General features: G+C 45.2%; 1 long non-coding RNA gene and 2 pseudogenes across 1 annotated transcript; 2 read left to right on the forward strand and 1 right to left on the reverse strand.

The window, feature by feature from the left end:
• The first annotated feature begins 9,724 nt into the window (after window positions 1-9,724).
• Window positions 9,725-11,115, forward strand: LOC144112411 (uncharacterized). Its single transcript, XR_013310251.1, has 3 exons — window positions 9,725-9,781; window positions 10,431-10,586; window positions 11,060-11,115. It is a non-coding gene; the product is annotated as an uncharacterized LOC144112411 (long non-coding RNA).
• Window positions 11,116-11,420: 305 nt separating this feature from the next.
• On the forward strand, window positions 11,421-12,149 carry LOC144112403 (uncharacterized; annotated as a pseudogene).
• A 1,046-nt stretch (window positions 12,150-13,195) lies between these two features.
• LOC144112407 (uncharacterized) lies at window positions 13,196-16,900 on the reverse strand (annotated as a pseudogene).
• Between the last annotated feature and the right edge of the window lie 641 nt (window positions 16,901-17,541).

Genomic DNA, 17,541 nt, shown 5'->3' on the forward strand with positions numbered 1-17,541 from the left:
ATGCACCTCTCATCCCCTGCAACTTATGCGATCGTCGATTTAATGTTGAACTTTAACCTTCGCCAAACTTTGTATCATGTGCAACACGCACGCAAGATACAACGAAAACAATACTTGATCTTATATTTCTCAGCGATAATTTTCCGCTAGACCAGTCCCAGACTGACATCATCAAAGGGATGTCTGACCATGATATTCCCATATGCGTACTACCCCTGGGGATCACTATCACGCCTCGAACTGAATTAACAACGGTGCGTAATTTTGACAAAGCTGACGATGCTAGCATACTCACTTATCTCGAACATGAATTTCATTCCTTTTCCGCACTTTCATGCAATACAGATACAGATATTAATGCTCTCTGGCTTAAGTTTAAGAACACTGTAGGTCACTGTATATCTCATTTTGTACCGCTGTTAACAAAACGCCCCCGAACAAAAAATCCTTGGATTACACGTGAGGTTATTCATGCAAAACGACGAGTTAAACGGCTCAGGCAGAACATGAAATCCAAAGGAGTAACCGCACTTGAAACAAATAAACTGGCGCATGCTACTTCAGACTTTAAGCAAAAAGCAAAAATGGTCAAACAACGCTACTTTCAGGTTACACTTCCTAATTTCCTCACGAATAATCCGCGACGGTTCTGGAAACATTTTAGCACCAACAGAAGTAATACTTCACACTTGCCAGTTGAAGAAAAGATTAAAAAAGCAAATGCTTATAATGATTACTTTCGTTCAGTTTTTACTGTAGATAACAGTGTTATACCCAGAGCAGAATTATGCAGTGGTTCGGAAATTGGTCCCCTTAGCATTACCGACGCTGGTGTTTTCAATCTTCTGCTCGGTCTGGACAGTAAAAAAGCAAGTGGCCCAGATGAAATTCCAAACACCTTTTTAAAACGATATGCCGAACCCTGCAGCAGGTACCCAGGTCTAATCTACCGTAAATCCCTTGCCACTTGCAGACTACCAGACGACTGGAAAATCGCCAAGGTATTGCCGATCCATAAATCAGGCAATACTTCTTTGGTTTCCAACTTCAGGCCGATATCACTCACTAGTACCGCATGTAAATTACTAGAACATATAATTTCAAAGCACCTAACAGATTTTCTAGAGTGCAATAACTTATTATCGCCTCATCAGCATGGATTTCGCCGCGGCTTATCAACAGTTACTCAATTAACAGAAGTTGTGCATGACCTAGCTTTAAGTATTAACAAAAACAGCCAAACTGACATCATATTACTCGACTTTGCTAAAGCCTTCGACTGCGTATGCCATTCCAAACTAATCGTAAAACTACGGGGTTACATCGGTGATGGGGAACTTTTGGCTTGGATTGAAGATTTCTTGTGGCAACGTTCCCAACTCGTTTTGTATAATACCATTCAATCTGAAACGGCACCAGTCACATCCGGAGTTCCTCAAGGGTCTGTCCCTGGGCCACTGCTGTTTCTTATATTTATTAATGACATTACCACCGACATTACCTGTAACATCAAACTCTTTGCAGACGATTCCATAATTTACAGAGAAATCAGAAGCCATCAAGATCATGCCATACTTAACAGATCATTGCAAAAACTTTCGGACTGGTGCAGTGATTGGCAAATGCCAATTAACAAAGTGAAATCTGTAGCAATTGCAGTAACTAGAAAAAAGCAACCATCAAATTTCTTGTACAAAATCAATGGTACTCCACTGGCCTTCGTCAATGAACACAAATACTTAGGAGTTGCATTAACCAACGATCTTAGATGGGGCAAACACATTGACAACATTACTTCAACTGCATTACGACAACTGTTCTTTCTTAAAAAGTGTTTTCGTCTTGCGCCAACACAAACTAAACTTTTAGCTTATAAAACGTTTGTTAGGCCTGCACTAGAATATGCTAACACTGTTTGGTTTCCTCAGTCTGTAACCAATATTTCGCGACTTGAAAGAATTCAACGTAAAGCAGTGAGGTTTATTCACACCAGATACAAAAAAAAACGACTCACCAACACAACTAGCTGAAATCTTCAGGCTTGAAACGCTGTCAACAAGGGAAAGCACGGGCGACTAAAATTTCTTGATCAGCTCCTTAATAACAGGTTTAAGATCGATTCATCAAAGTACATTTCACTGTCACTAAAACGTGCATTAAGAAACCAGCACGCGTATACGCTAACCGAATATCCTTATCACAGTGACACCTTCAAAAATTATTTCTTCCCGCTAATAACAAGAGAATGGAACCGTCTAGACGAATCCATAACTAACGCCGATTCATTTTCAAATTTTTGTACCGAACTAGAAGCCGTGTTTTAAAACTAGAGGAGGGGTTAGAAAGATTTTTCTGCATTTTTGTCTATTTTAAGGAGTACACCACGTGTTGTGCCCATGTTAATGTTCATGTTTTTGAACGAGCATGTTTTTTCTTCAGTTACTTGAGCAAATCTGTCAACTTCTTTTGAGTTATTTTTTCTCTGTGATATGAACTGTCTAATTTATAGCTGTCTTTCGCACAGCCACATTTAGAAATGTTATCCTCTGCTGTGATACGTGTTATGCTCACCTGCTAAGGTCTCAACTAGAGACTGGCAGTATTTCAACTAAATAAATAAATAAATATGTATTTGTTGTACTTTTCTTTAACCCACTGCTTCCCTTGCATTGCGTAGAGGCAGGAGCTCCAGTCCTCCTCAACTTTTGCTTGGAGCGTGGCTGGCGGGCGGGGCCGGAACAGGATAGTCGTCAGCTGTGTTGTGCGGGTAGATGGGCGCCGGTGCTTCTGGCGGACAGGAATCCAACCCTCCTGGTCCTCCAGCGCAGGGGGGGGGGGGGGGGTGGGAGTGATGGAGGAGGTGCGCTGATCTGGTGTCCAGGGAGGTTGGATGGATGACTCCAGGTCAGCATGGGGCTGATCCTCGTGGCCGGACAGCTGGGCACCGGTAGGAGGTTCCGAGGACTGGGCAGGACCTCCAGACAGGATAGCAGCTTCCGGTGGAGAAGCCAGGTTGTCCTCAGGGCTCTCTGGTGGGAGTGGAGTTGCGCGAGAAACTCTGAGGAGCTCCTGTGGGGCCGAGGTCACTCTACTACGGTGGCCGTGCTAGCAGAAGCGTTTGCGGGTAGGTAGGTAGGCTGGAAGCGCCGATTGGTCGGTGGGATGCGTGTCTGCGTGACGTTTTTTTCGCTTCGCCCTCGTTCTCAACCGGATGTGGGGTCGCCGCGCCTCTCTCGGCATGTCCCTAGAGGGCCAAGGGAATCGCTAGGTCCGGCCGGCCGCCGCGCGTGCGTGGTCCGCGGGCATTCCGTTCGTGAGCCTAGTCGGCGGCGCGCGCGTTTCGGGACCTGTCCATCAGGTATGGCTTTATTGCGTGGTGCGCTCGTTGGCGTCAGCCAGCTGAAATTTCTGTACAGTTCTCGCTTCCATGACATTGCGACGACCCACATAAAGCGCTGACCCGCGAGAAATCGTCAGCCACATAAAGGTACGCATTTGATCTCCAATTTCGCTTCATGAAGTGCTGTACTGCTTACCTGCATGCCTTGCGCATTCCAGAACCTCGTTTTGCTGCTGCAGGAGCACGTGGCTAGTGTAGTGTTGGTGTTCAAAGTTTTTCCACGCCATTACTACGACCCACATAAGGCGCGATTTGAGGACGGCCGGCGTCGCCAGCTGAACCGCTGTCGTGACAGCCACGCTGAAGCGCTTGTTGGGCGTGCACATTCTCAATCCCGAGGTAAGGGTTGAAAAACATTTTCGCAAGTTTTCTCGTGCAGAACTCACCAAATTGCGGCGCTTGTAACGTAACTTTTTTTGCAGCATCGTTTCCTGGATGCTTCTGGCAAGCAGATGCTGTCCTTATTTGCCGCGGACATCTAGATACCACGTGACGAGAGACCGGGGCATCGACCAGATGTCAAAGATAATCGTCGCGGCCCTCGTCAAGATCAACGGACCAGGGATCGCGTCGGCTTCAAGCGCAAGACCAGGAGAGGTGTACATCGTGCACCGATGTCGTCGGTGCGGAGCAAAAGGGCACAAGACGGACCACTGCTGGGCCTACTGCTCACCGCGCCGCCACGCCGCTGCAGGTCGACGTTGAAGTGTTCCTGCAAACGGCCCTTTTTAGGGGCACCTCATTGTTTCCTGGCAGATCACGGACATCCCTTTTCATGGCCGTGATCACTGTCTTTGTTGAAATCGGCGCCAGGCAGCAACACTCGCGATAGGCCTTGTTGCAGGGTTAGCAGAGTGCAGTGGGCCTTTGTTCATTTGCAGTGGCAAGTCCAGCGTAAAAGTGGCCACGATTATTCTGCCACTACAATGGGCCCTTTAGGATCGCTATCAGCTTCAACGGTAAGTCCAGAAGTTCCGACTCGCGCATTGTGGAAATCGCGCTGGCCTAGGTATACAGCATTCACCCAGTGCAGTGAAGCTTTGCTTATTTCCTTGGAGACTTCTCGCGCTTTGCCGAAATCAACGGCAGCCGTGAAAATTTACATATTATACCTCGCTACAGCATTAGCACAGCGCAGCGCGCCTTTGTTTCTTTGCGTTGGCAAGCGTTAGAAGCGCGCGCCGTCTCGCGCTTTGTCTAAGTTGGCTCTAAAACTCGGGCTAGGCCTCGTTACCGGGTTGACAAAAGGCACGGCTTTGCTCCTTTTTGGCGTCCTTAATTTATGATTGCTATCAGCTTCAACAGCAAGTCCAAGAAAAGTTATGACGATCGCGCAGTGGGGAAGTAGACGGTAGAGAGGAAATCAACTCGTGCTTGTACTTGTAGCTACAGACTTACCCAGCTCCAGTGCGCCTCTGTTTTACTTCCGTAGCGACTACTCGCGCTTTGTAGAAATCGACGCCAGCCGTGAAAATTTACATATTAGCCCTCGCTACAGCATTAGCGCAGCGCGCCTTCTTTTTTTTGCTTTCTAACTTGCATGCAGCGCACCTTTGTTTGCTCGTTACTTTTGTTCTTTTCAGTCGTTTCCTGAATCCGTCCAAAGAGCCGGGCTAGGAGGATGATTGTTCGCCATCAATGGAACCACATGGCGATCGCACTGCATACACCACGACTTTGGTCCCTGTGCTTTTTATACCCCTGTCACACGGGAATTTCGAGGCCCTCGAACCGATAGTCGATCGACTCAAAGGCGATCGAGCGCTGCTACACGGGCAGTTTCAATGGCGATCGAGTCAATAGCCTATCGAGTCAACGGAGCAGCGCAGAATTCCATCGAGATTTCGAGGGCCTTCGAGCGCTGCCCAAGGTTGCTAGCGTTGCTTCGAGCGGCGCCAAGCGCACTTTCGTACACGACACATTCATGGTACAAAAGTATGAACAAACATTATTCGCCTAGAATTTAATGCAAGCAGTTTGTAAAATAATTCTAAAATTGTATCAGACTGGCTTTAAGCGCATTAAGCGCATTAATTTGGCGTTGCGGTCTTTGCGTTGTTTGCGTACTTCGCGTTGACAACATGGCGGCGCCCTGCCCGCCCGCTTCGCAGCGATAACAACTTCGTCGCTAATTCCTCAAAGCAATATCGTGTTCTAAGCCATTGTATTCGCCTTCGATTTTCCCCTTCTTACCCTCGCATAAAGTTTCAAGAGACAAATAGCTTTTGTTTTTCAGATATCCAGGTGACTTCCCATGTGTTAAGCCTAACGAAGTAGCGCTCCGACGCGGTTGGACTGGCTTGGTTTTGACTCGTCTTGTATTAGAGTGGCTACAGCAGTCTCTGCATCTGTCCGTCGCGTACGTGCAATTAAAAGGGTTTTAAACGACATGCGCGTATGCGTGTATTTAATCATTTCGTATACATTTATCAAATATTTTTGTTATTTTGTAAAATCTAAAGTAGCGATTGTGGCGCCACACAAGCGTAGCGTGAAAAACGAGAACCATTTCAATGGCCATTGAGATTTGCCGTGTAGCAGCGACACAACTCCTTCTAGTTCGATGGTGATTGAGAATCTCGAAGACCCTCGACTCGATCGGCATTGAAACTGGCCGTGTGACAGGGGTATTAAATAAAAACGTCGGAGGTCGTGGTCGTGTCCGAGGATTGCTTCGACAGCTGGAGCAAAACCATGGGGACCGCGCACGCTGTGTCGTCGCTGCCAAGTGAAGAGGCACAAAACGGCTGTCATCCTTAATAAAGGCCTTTCTCGGGGCCGCCTCAGTGTTTCCTGGCAGATCACGCGCTTTCCACCCTGTACCCGTGTTCTCATTTCCAATTAAATAAGCCCTTAATTCAAACCCTGCAGAACGCTTGAATTAGGAACTGCTAATATCAAGAGATGGTACTTGCGAAACAATAGCGGCTACAATGACAAAGGTGAAGAAGGGCTGGAGTTACACGCAAATAAAAAAAAAAGGTGGGGGGTACCCAGATAGGCTGAAATGGTTTTTGGGCAGGACTCCTAGTTAATTGAACTTGGAAGAGAAAAAGGTTTCATTTTGAAGTGTAAGCTTGCGTCTCTAGAATGAACAGAGAACGTTGCCTTACACTGCTAGGGTCTGTCGTTTGACCCTCGTTGACCCCACGAAAAAAAAAAGTTGTCTATGGGAAACTATTTGCGGAATCTTTTCCCCGCTTCAGGAGGGGAGGGGGGGTGATGGCCTCCCCTTTGTCTGGTTCGCCGCGAGACGCGACGAACGATGGACAAGACGACGAAAGGAAGCGGGCAAAGCCGCCTTTCCGAAATTAACCGTGACTTACAAGTGCCACAGCTGGTCTCGAGGGTAGCGCGCGCGTCAAGACCGGCCTTGCAAGTGCCTAGCTGTGTTTGAATTCCAGCGAAGTAGCAGCGAACTTCCGAATCCTCCTCGTCCATTCCCACGGGGCTCCGCGTGCCATGTCGCCATTTGCGGTGAAAAGAGCAGTGTGCAGAGTTTAAATCAAACAAGTATGAAGCTATACAATGAAGCCAATTACAGACTTCTGTACAACAGCTAGAGGAATTTCAAGAGCATGCTATGTGATGAGTCAAAATATAATGCAGTCAACTATTGTTTCATATTTTTTGACCCAACAGACACGAAATGCCTGAATGTGAATGTGTACCAAACACTTCGGTGCATCAGTTGTGATGCCTGAAAAAAGTTCTACCAACATATAAATGCCCATGTTGTGATAATCAGGAAGACTGAATAATTAAGGAAAATAAAATCAGTTTTTTTTTGTTCGGGCTCACACACCTGCTACAAACATCTTTATGGGCTCCGTGCGCTGGTATGGTGGCGCCAGCAGCGACCACGTCACCAGCGCCGCCTCGTGGCACTCGCCGCGTTAACCGGACGCTCAGTCACGGCCGGTTTCTCGAAGGGAGAGCGCGCGCGCCCCCCTCGAGACTGGCAGTGGTGGCCCTGCGCCTTCCTCCATGCCCGATGCGCTCCCGCCAGCCCGGCCGCATAGCAGACGCGCACTGACCGCGTTGCCATTCTAAGTCAATGCCTACTTCTCTGCGGATTTCAAGGCATTGAAAGCCTTGACGCCACCATTGCTACTGCTACTGCTGATCACTCATTCCGAGCAACTATGATTGTGTTGCAGTCCCGACGGCACTGCAATATCCGGCAGCGCAGTTTAGCTTATTGAGATTAATTAAGTACCTTTACAGTTTGAGAAACAAGGCTCTGACCCAAATAATGAATTCAGCTATGTAATTTACATCCATTGTGACATCGACTATGTGAATGGTCGGCTAGAATTGCGAAGAACGCAAACTTACTACATATATATATCAGATGATAGTGCTCTATATCCTGCAGGGTAGCCACTGCTTTACTTTTTGTATTCCTCTCAGAGAAGCATAGCTCTAAGCATACAAAAAGACGATGGGTTTCTTCCTAAGTATCTTCCACAGGACTTTCATTTCAGGAATCTTATGAAGACACCAGTTACATGAATTATTTTGGTCGTATTGCTCTTTTGCTAATACTTAACTATAGAAAGGCCGCCGCGGTGGCTCAGTGGTTATGGTGCTCAGCTGCTGACCCAAATGACTCGTGTTCGATGCTGGTTGCGGCGGTCGCATTTTCGGTGAAGGCAAAATTTTAGAGCCCCGCGTGCTGGGCGATGTCAGTGCACGTTAAAGAACTCCAAGTGGTTGCAATTATCTCGAACCTCCTACTATTGCGCCCCTTATAGTCTGCGTTGCATTGGGACCATAAACCCAAATAAAGTCAAAAGATTAATTTCCGAAATTAAGGGTTTAGCGATGTTGTGAAATCCAAGAAATATATATAGAGAAATTCGAACCACTCTCTAGTTTTCTTTTTATTCGTGTAGAAAAGGATTTGAGATCTCATAAATGCAACAAATAAAGATACAAAATTTTAAACCACTGAAGGAAATAAAATGATGCAAATAAATACACAAAAGCTTAGGTAAAACAATGTGAAAAAGAGCATAAGCACTCTCAGAAGTACGACGTCGCTCCCACAGGATACACGCACGCACGAAAAAAAAAACTAGAAACAAAATTGACACGCTGAACTACAGATGAGCATAACAAACGAAGACTTCGACTTCAGATGATAGCTCCAAGAACTACACCGTAGACCATTTCCTGTGACTGACTCAGCGCATTCCTTCGCTCTACATAAAGACATAAAGCAGCTCCTACCAATGATGGCACGTTCAATACACCCCAGTCAATGTAAACCGTTTCCCAGCTCACACTCACGAATTTAATTCCACAGTGCAGTCATTTCCAGCAGACCCTCTGTGCATGAGTGATCATGCACAATGTCCGAGGAAAGCGTTTAAATATATTTGTTACCTTGACTGCAGTGTTTGTATAGCTTTTATGACATTGGGTAAACACAGCAGCAGGTAGAGTACCCATAATTATCCATGTTTGTTTTCGCCTTCGGACGAAACACCTCACCGCTCGCCTTGCTCACTGCAAACTGAACCAGAGAGCTGCGTTGTCTGCGTCCGCCTTTCGCCACCGCTGTTAACCAGGTGGCGCCACTCGCGCGCGCAGGGCTCACACACCTGCTACAAACATCTTTATACGTAGCAATTTGAATGACTCTGTAGGAAGCTTTTTGGGTAAAAAGTACCGTATGTCAGAAAGGAGTCTTTAGGAAATGCACTGTGTAGAAATAGCCATACTAATTCCATGTGACCGTTCGATAAATGTCACAAATACCGTGCAAAGAAGCTTGCTGCATAGTATAGTTTTTTGCAAGTTACTGGTTGCAGACCGCTCTGCAGTCACTGGACTGTGATTGTGTATGTACTGCATGACAGTGCGTGGATTGCAGAGCAGTTAACCAACAAAGAGATGCTTGTTCATATCATTTACCACATATATAAACATCATCAAACAAACAGAATGCTATGTGTAACTTTTTGACATGTTCCTTTTTGGCAACCTCTAAAAATGTTTCTGCATAAATGAGCTAGCTTGTTTTGCAGCAATATTAGCCCCGAGAACGAACACTGGCGCCGCTGCGATTGCCGCAGTGTGACGTCACGGCAAGGACTCGGTCAGCCTGGCGGCCGGCGCGCTGGCTGTTTTCGTTCGTTTTCTCAGGCTAATTCGCGCGCTAATTCGCAGTCATGATGACTTACTGCTCAGTGCCGCAGTGCAAATCACGTAAAGAAGCCGGTGTTAGCTTCCACTTCTACACGAAGTCGTCAAAAATGAAGAAGGCTTGGATGATTAAATTAAAAATGGGGAAGCAACCGTCAGCGTCGGCTGTTGTGCGCAGCAAGCATATTAAAGAGGAAGACTTTGTGTACCCGGTTTACAAGACACTAGGTGAGTCCTTTGCCGTCGCTTTTCCGTGCTGGTTGTCAGCGATTCTCTTTATAATTATCAGGTTACAAGTACAGGAAGCTGGTGCCGGAAGCTATTCCATCCGTCAATCTCCCTGTGCGTCCAAGTGATGCAAGGCGATCGCACCTGGGATTGACGAGGCAGCGGCGTAAGTCAGTCACATCTTGTTCAAGCTGTCCTTCGCTCTATTTTTCGTCACTGAATGTTCAGGCGTTTATTTAAACCACGCGAAGTGACCGAAAACGGCTTTCACGGTAGCCAAACGACTAAGATGGATCAGCCGTGGCGATTCTTCTAGTCGCGTGTGAGAGTACTCACGGCAGAGCTGTTCTCATGCTCGATCATGCAGGAAGATTTGATATAACATGCAAAGAGCCGTTACGGGTCTGTAAACTACGCCAGTTGTACAAGACAATGCGTAGGTAAGATTTTTCTCGGGGGTACGGCGCGCGAGCTTTGGGACGGGCCCCGTGGGGCCCTCCCTTGGCTACGTGCACGACTTGTACTGTGCTGTGCTTTAAGAATACCCGAGATGTACAGCTGGTCAGTGCTATTTTCTTCTGAGAGTATACCCGGACTGTGTTAATTAGACCTTCATCGATTCCCCGTAACACTTTGATTAAATTTCCAGGTGACAGAAGAGTTCCCGCAAGATCATTTCAGCTCTGCACACACATGGACGCATTGGCAACACACGAAAACGGGACCGGCAGTGAAAGTTCGACCGCCGTTCCAATGGAATCTGCTGCACGATCAGACGAGGAGGTGGTACACATGGAGTGCGATGGTATATTTACAGTCGATCCCAGCCATGTGAGCATTCACGTTGTTGTGGCTGAGCTTTTGTAGGGCGTATGCGAAATACAGGACCCTCCTTTTGGTAAAAAAAATTGCATTGTGCTTAGCGCTATCCATGAAACAGTACTGCACAAAAATTCCTAGGCCCAAAGCATTATAAATGGCCAGCTTTAGCTCTTCACCATTAATTTTGATCAAAGCGGCATGATGCTACCCCAAAGTAATCTTATGCCACTGACAGCTATGACGAGTGACCACTTGGTATAAAATATAAAGCCACAGGTATTAATTACCTCAGTAACTACACAAGTTATCTCTTCTGCCCATTCGCATCACCCCACCTAGCAAAAAATGACATAGTTTTCAATATGTGTGGAAATTTAGTAATATCCCTGTACATGCACAGAGTATATTAGATGACACGCATTAATTCTGCTGTTTATTTTTCTTTCAATGCTTTAGCTGTTCCAACACAGAGTCTAGACCACCACGCAGCAAGTTCAGAAGGTACTGACCAGTTTCCTTTTTCACATGCAGCTGTTTTTTTTACATTGCTTGTATTTTTCTTCCAGAGGTCACCTTGCAGGTGCAGAAGCTTTGCAAAGATGCTGGAGTACAAGTGAATACAACAAATGGCATTTTCAAACGTGAACAGCTCATAACTATTTCAAAAATTTCAGATGAAAGTAGCTTGCTTGTGCTCACAGGGATAGGATCCTTTGAGATGTTTTATAACATCACAGAATTGTTCACAGAAGCACGTGTCTTGCAGACAACCCGCAGCTTCTGTATAAGCAATGATGACGCTGTCCTCTTAACATTCATGAAGTTGTATCATGATCTAACTTTTTCACTGCTGGCTGTGCTGTTTCAAGTTCACTGCACAACTGCGTCTAACTTGTTCAGAGAGTCCATTGTGATCCTGGCCAGCATTTTAAAGCACGCAGTATTTTGGCCAGAAAAGGCCTGCGTGGTCACCTGCCTCACAACTTAATTCAAGGAGTACAAGGACACGAGAATGGTGTTCGACTGTACAGAAATAGAAATTGAGCGGCCAAAAGACCTCACCTCACGGCTGCTAACATACAGCCATTACAAACGTACCTACACTGCAAAGGTGCTGGTGAGCGAGACTCCAGGCGGTCTAATAAGCTATATAAGCCCAGCATATGGTGGGAAAGCATCGGATACATATATCACAAAACACTGCAAAGTGCTCGACAAGTGTATGCCACATGTTGACAGTGTCATGGTCGATAAAGGATTTCTTATCAGTGAACTGTGTAGAGAAAAAAATGTCAAAATGATCAGACCTCCCTTCCTTATGGAAAAACAGCTGACAACAGAGGAGGCAAAAAATAATCAGTCGATCGCAAGTGCTCGTGTGCATGTAGAAAGAGCCATTCAAAGAATGAAACTCTTTCGTATTTTAAGAAATAGGTTCGATCTCGACCTTCTGCCATACATAGACAACATTCTCATAGTAATTGCTGGCACAGTGAACCTATCGAAGCCTTTGTTTAAGGATAACAAGTTCCTCTTCCGCTCGTAGGTCACTGGGTTTGAGTGTATGGAGTAAACAGATTTGTGTGGTATGCTTCATGTGTGTTGTAAAATATGTATTACTGTCATATCATCTTCATTTGTAACATTCAGAACAGTATGTAATCAGTAAATACTTCACTCCCTGAGTTTATGGTTTCTTCAAAACACAGTTATATCACAGATCCACAGTAGAGAGGGGGCAGGAAGATGGGATTCTTGACAACACATAACAAAGTGAACAGAAATTGAAGGGGAGCTTCAGTACGCTAGCCAATAATTTCACAAGAGGGCTTCGTTTCCACAGGTCCTCGTGTCAAAACATTGGCTAGCCGACTGAGGCTTGCCCTAAACTCTTGCTCACTTTGTTTTGTGTTATATCACAGATGTATCACAAAGTGTGTATCACATTTGTATGATAAAAAAGCGTTGAATAGCAAAAAACAGCTGGCAGGTATATTAAAGGTACAAAACGCTTGACTTCTACATTTTTTAATCGCACATAACACTTTCTGCAAAAAATGTAACAAAAGATAACTATCCCCAGGACATATTTCAATAAATGCTAAGTAGGTCCTAATCTGTAGCTACAGACTTTGTTTCAGCAAGCAGAATGGGAAGCCTTATCACACACACAGAATATGTGGGAGCACATACTCTTTGAAAAAATAGGACCGCTCAACCACGTCCCTGAAATACTCCTCATCGAATGGCAGTGGTATGCACATGTTCTTTTCATCATTCCAAAAGAAAAATAACTCCCCTTGCTTCAGTGCCCTCAACTCTTGCTCACTTTGTTGTGTTATATCACAGATGTATCACAAGTGTGTACCACATTTGTATGATAAAAAAGCGTTGAATAGCAAAAAAAACAGCTGGCAGGTATATTACAGGTACAAAACGCTTGACTTCTGCATTTCTTAATCACACATAACACTTTCTGCAAAAAATGTAACAAAAGATAATTATTCCCAGGACATCTTTCAATAAATGCTTAGAGTAGGTCCTAATCTGTGCCTACAGACTTCCTTTCAGCTAGCAGAATGGGAAGCCTTATCACACACACAGAATATGTGGCAGCACATACTCTTTGAAAAAATAGGTGGACCGCTCAACCACGTCCCAGAAATACCCCTCATCGAATGGCACTGGTATGCACATGTTCTTTTCATCATTCAAAAAGACAAATAGCTCCCCTTGCTTCAGTCCTGCCAAGCCCATTTGCACTTGTATCTGGCAAAAGTACGTGCTTGCACGCTTCAGCTTTTCAGTTGTTGCTTTGTCATTCTTCTCGGTGATCTCCATTACAAATTTTTCCAAGGACTCTGGGAACTTAACTTCAAGCACACGCTTGGGGCAGCACTGGCACTGTACTAGTCCATCTGGACTTGCACCAATGTATGGTCGTCCATCCATAACAATAAGTCCACACTGTGTCACAATCAAGTCCTTGTGTTGCGATTGCTGCTGTTGGGCATAGCACTTCTTTGCGTTTTCTTCCAACATGCTGCCACGACTCATTGCTGCTGTGCAGACATTCGTTTGCCGCATGACCTTTTTTAGTAAAGGTCTCAGGTCATGTGGTCCCATCTTTGTCCGTAGTGTCTTCACCCTTGTGAAGACACTGTAGGCAATGAAGGCAGCAATCATGCCAACCCTGTGCTGCTACCAGAGGCCAGATTTTGCTTGGTGTCGTGTCGACTGTTCAATTGCAGCAATATCTTCGCAACTTCTTGCATTGTTTAAGTGTTCGAGCAGCTTTTGCAGGTCACAGTTTCCAAGCAACCTTCTCAGCTCGTGAAGGGTACCCATCAGAGTGATGTCTCTAGGTTCAGGCTCACATCGGTCGGGATTTTCACCACAGTCTGCTACAGCTGCAGAGAAAGCAGACCACACAAAATTAGAAGTCTACATTGTCTCAGGTTTACTGACTCTAAAAGGCATGACAAGTGAAACGGCGCCAACAGAACAATGTAATACATATGAGATGCATATGGACATGCTGGAAAATTGCTGGTATTTTGTGCCTAGTACCCATACTATAATACATGACCTTATAGTAAGGCAGACGAATATTGTTGGACATTCATAAGTACATGAGGTACAACTTTCCGAGTGCAGAGTGACAGATACCAAAGGCTAAATCCCCTAGACAGCCTCACAGCTATAGGCATTTAAGGGTGGCCGAGTATCCTCATAGGCCAGCTACTGAAACTTCAGTGACCCTAAATCGCAGCATGCTGGATAGCTTGGTTGTTCCCAAAATGTGTCGTCATATCTCAACCAGTACTGCAGTGTCACTACTGCATGCTTCTTGTTAAAAACACTACATGAGCAGTCACACTAAAATGGTCCAACTGGAATGTAGGCAGTTGTACACAAGAGTACCTTGCTGTCATGCAAAGGTCCCAATTCCGTTCATTACGTGAAGTTCACATTTACTTTAATCGTGTAGGAGACGTTCTACTGCTGACAGTGTTGCACATCAGAAAATATAACATACCATGCTGCGACCAGATCAAGCAGCAGCCTTCTTTTGCTCAGCTGTTGCACAAATAAATTTGGATGTAGCAAAGTAACATGGGATTAACTACTATGTAGATGAATGAATGCCAGCATAATGGTATTATGTACTGCAACCTTTGACGGCACGGATTCATTTCATACTAATAGGCTCAGCTGCTATGTATACTGCACTGATATGGCCAGCCAATATCTAACATAAGCTTGCATTGATGCCTATTTCAGTGGTGCTCTCCGAATGCATTTTTGCTGCAGATTGATGGCCCAAATTCTTGAGGAGCCGTCCAAGGATATTACCTTCAGGTTGAGCAGGCTCTTTGATCTTTGCCTGAGAAACAAGAAGAAATTGATATAAAGGTCCAGGCTGAAAAATGTGCACTTGATGAAAACACACAATTTGGCATTTAGCCAGCCTCGTCTCACCATTTGTATTTCAACGTTTTGAGAGTTATGAAGTGATACATAAGAAAGCTACGTTTCAGTAGATAAAAGAATACCAACTTATATTTAGAGTCAAACACCGTGTATCTGAAGCACTCTTATAAAACGGAGGTGTGACACCTGATATGCCCGAAAGTTATCACATGGTACTTGTGACGCTGGTTTTTACTGTTGGTAAAAAAGAAAATAACGTGTTCTTGTACTTGTTGTGGAGAATGAACATAGCAATTAGAGCACTGTGAGAGCTTTTAGTGCAGAAGCAGTAAGCAAATCACTGAATTTATATACCAAAAATTTCACTACTCTAACATAATGCACCAGTCAGCAGTGGCCTTCCTTTCAGGGCCACAGTCTGGCCTTTCAATCTCATTGTTTTTTTTTACTGCAAGTAATGTTGTAAATGCAGAATTATTCACACACCTTTTTTTGTGCATGGAAGGTCAACTATAGCCCTTGGTTCATACTTCTGCTTTATTCTGTCCTTCTGCGCTTTGCCCCACTTCCGTGGCTGATCAGTCGGTGACAGTCTGTCAAAAGTTCTTGCTCCATTAATATGTAGCAGAGAAGCCACAATGTGCTTACATTTGTAGTTTCTGTAAAATAAAATCCAGAACAGCCCTTGAAGACATTCGAGTTACTTCAGTCTTAACACCTATTTTATCAATTAAAAAAGGTCCTTAAATGCGAATTTGATACTATCATTATTAATTAGAGTGTCAGAAGCTTGAAGGGAAGAAACTCTTAAAGAATGTTTTGAGCTTTTTCCACAGCCAAGTTTTATGCATAAAAAAAAGTTACTCAGCGCAGGATGCTGTCATTTTTGGCTATTGTCTCCCAGATATTAAATTTACTGTGTACTCCGTACATCTACAATTTGAGCCGACAGTGGAGCGGAAAGAGATCATACCCTGCCTTGCAGGAGCAGCTGGCTCGATCAACCTCCGAGTTGCACACGGTGATCTGAACTTCGTGTGGGGCATTGTTGAGTGCGGTCGTTTGTAAAACAAACGCCAGGAAATTGAAACGACCATTTTCAGCTGCTTCAATGGAGCACTCAACTACATGGCCTGCATAATACACGTCCTCTGCTTCGATAAGGCAGCGACTGATCTCGCACGCCTTGTCCACATAGCAGTTGATGCTGCTCAGTGGCAGGGCGACTGCAAAGAGAAACGTTCGAAAGTTAGTATATAATCCCCGAGTTAGCGTTGCGGTTACGTCGCAGCACGCAGAGGCGAAACAAATGCCGGAGAGGCTGATCATTCTGCGGCAGCAACGATAAAAACACGATCATGCATGTACGTACGTTGCCGTTAGTAAATTAGGTGTAATTGTACTGCGCACATGCTTCTGACTACACTCAAAAATGAGCGTCAAGCAAGGCTAATCTTCCAGCTTTAATCGATAGCCTACTTTCAATAGAAATCCGCAATAAGCGCGCATCACGTGCCACCGCGCCAAACGCACCTCACAACAACACCGCTCACAACAACATTCACGACCCTACATCAACATCAAACTATCTTATATTGCGTCGTAAACCGACCAACCGCACATCTGCCGTATGTCCCAAACTCGAATAAACCAACGCACATAGAAGACAACCGGCATTGCTGAAGGCAGAGAGTCATTTCCGAAGCAAGAAGGCTATAGCAGGCGCCCGTCGCGGCAACCGCTCGAGCGCACGTGCGTTCGCCACGATGTACTCAGTTTTTTAACCTTTGAACGCGGCAGTGATCGTGATTCAGCGTAGTTTTGCTTACCTGAGATTCTATCGCCACTGTCTGCGTTGTTCATTAGTCTTCAGTGACCGACAACAAAACGTTGAAAGCGAACCTGAACGTACTAGCAGCCGGGGCAGTCGACACAGGCGCACGGGAGTCCTTGCCGTGACGTCAAGTCGGCCGGCCGTGAGGAGGCGCCACTCAAACTTCTCGGGGCTAATAACCGCGGGACTGCTGTAACTTGCCACATTTTCTAATTGTGTGAAAATCATTGCATGTGAGGGGTCACAATCATATCCTGTTTCTTGAAGGTCCCGTTGCTTTGTTGGCAATGCTTGGACAACCATGATTAGCTTTCCGCATTCATGTGCACAGGGTATGCCCATTACTTGCATGCCTTTCTACCTATTAATGGCTTACAATGCAAACAGGCAAAACGACACAGAGCACAAGTACAGATAGTGTTGGTAGTCCACACTCTTCTTCACCTCAGTAAATATGGCACATACCCACGCGAGGGGATTGGCCAAGGTACAGTGGAGATTGCCAATGAAGTATTTGCACGGGAAAAAAAAATGACGTGAGGCGGTGGCGTAGAAGACTGAATCAAGATAAAAATATGAAAATTCAATTAAATTTAAGAAATATGAATTACCAGGAATAGAATCAAGCATTTTGAACATGAGACAGAATTTGTTTACAGCTAACAAGGTA

This window comes from Amblyomma americanum, unplaced genomic scaffold, assembly GCF_052857255.1.
Source record: "Amblyomma americanum isolate KBUSLIRL-KWMA unplaced genomic scaffold, ASM5285725v1 scaffold_93, whole genome shotgun sequence".
In the NCBI taxonomy this organism is placed as follows: Eukaryota; Metazoa; Arthropoda; class Arachnida; order Ixodida; family Ixodidae; genus Amblyomma; species Amblyomma americanum.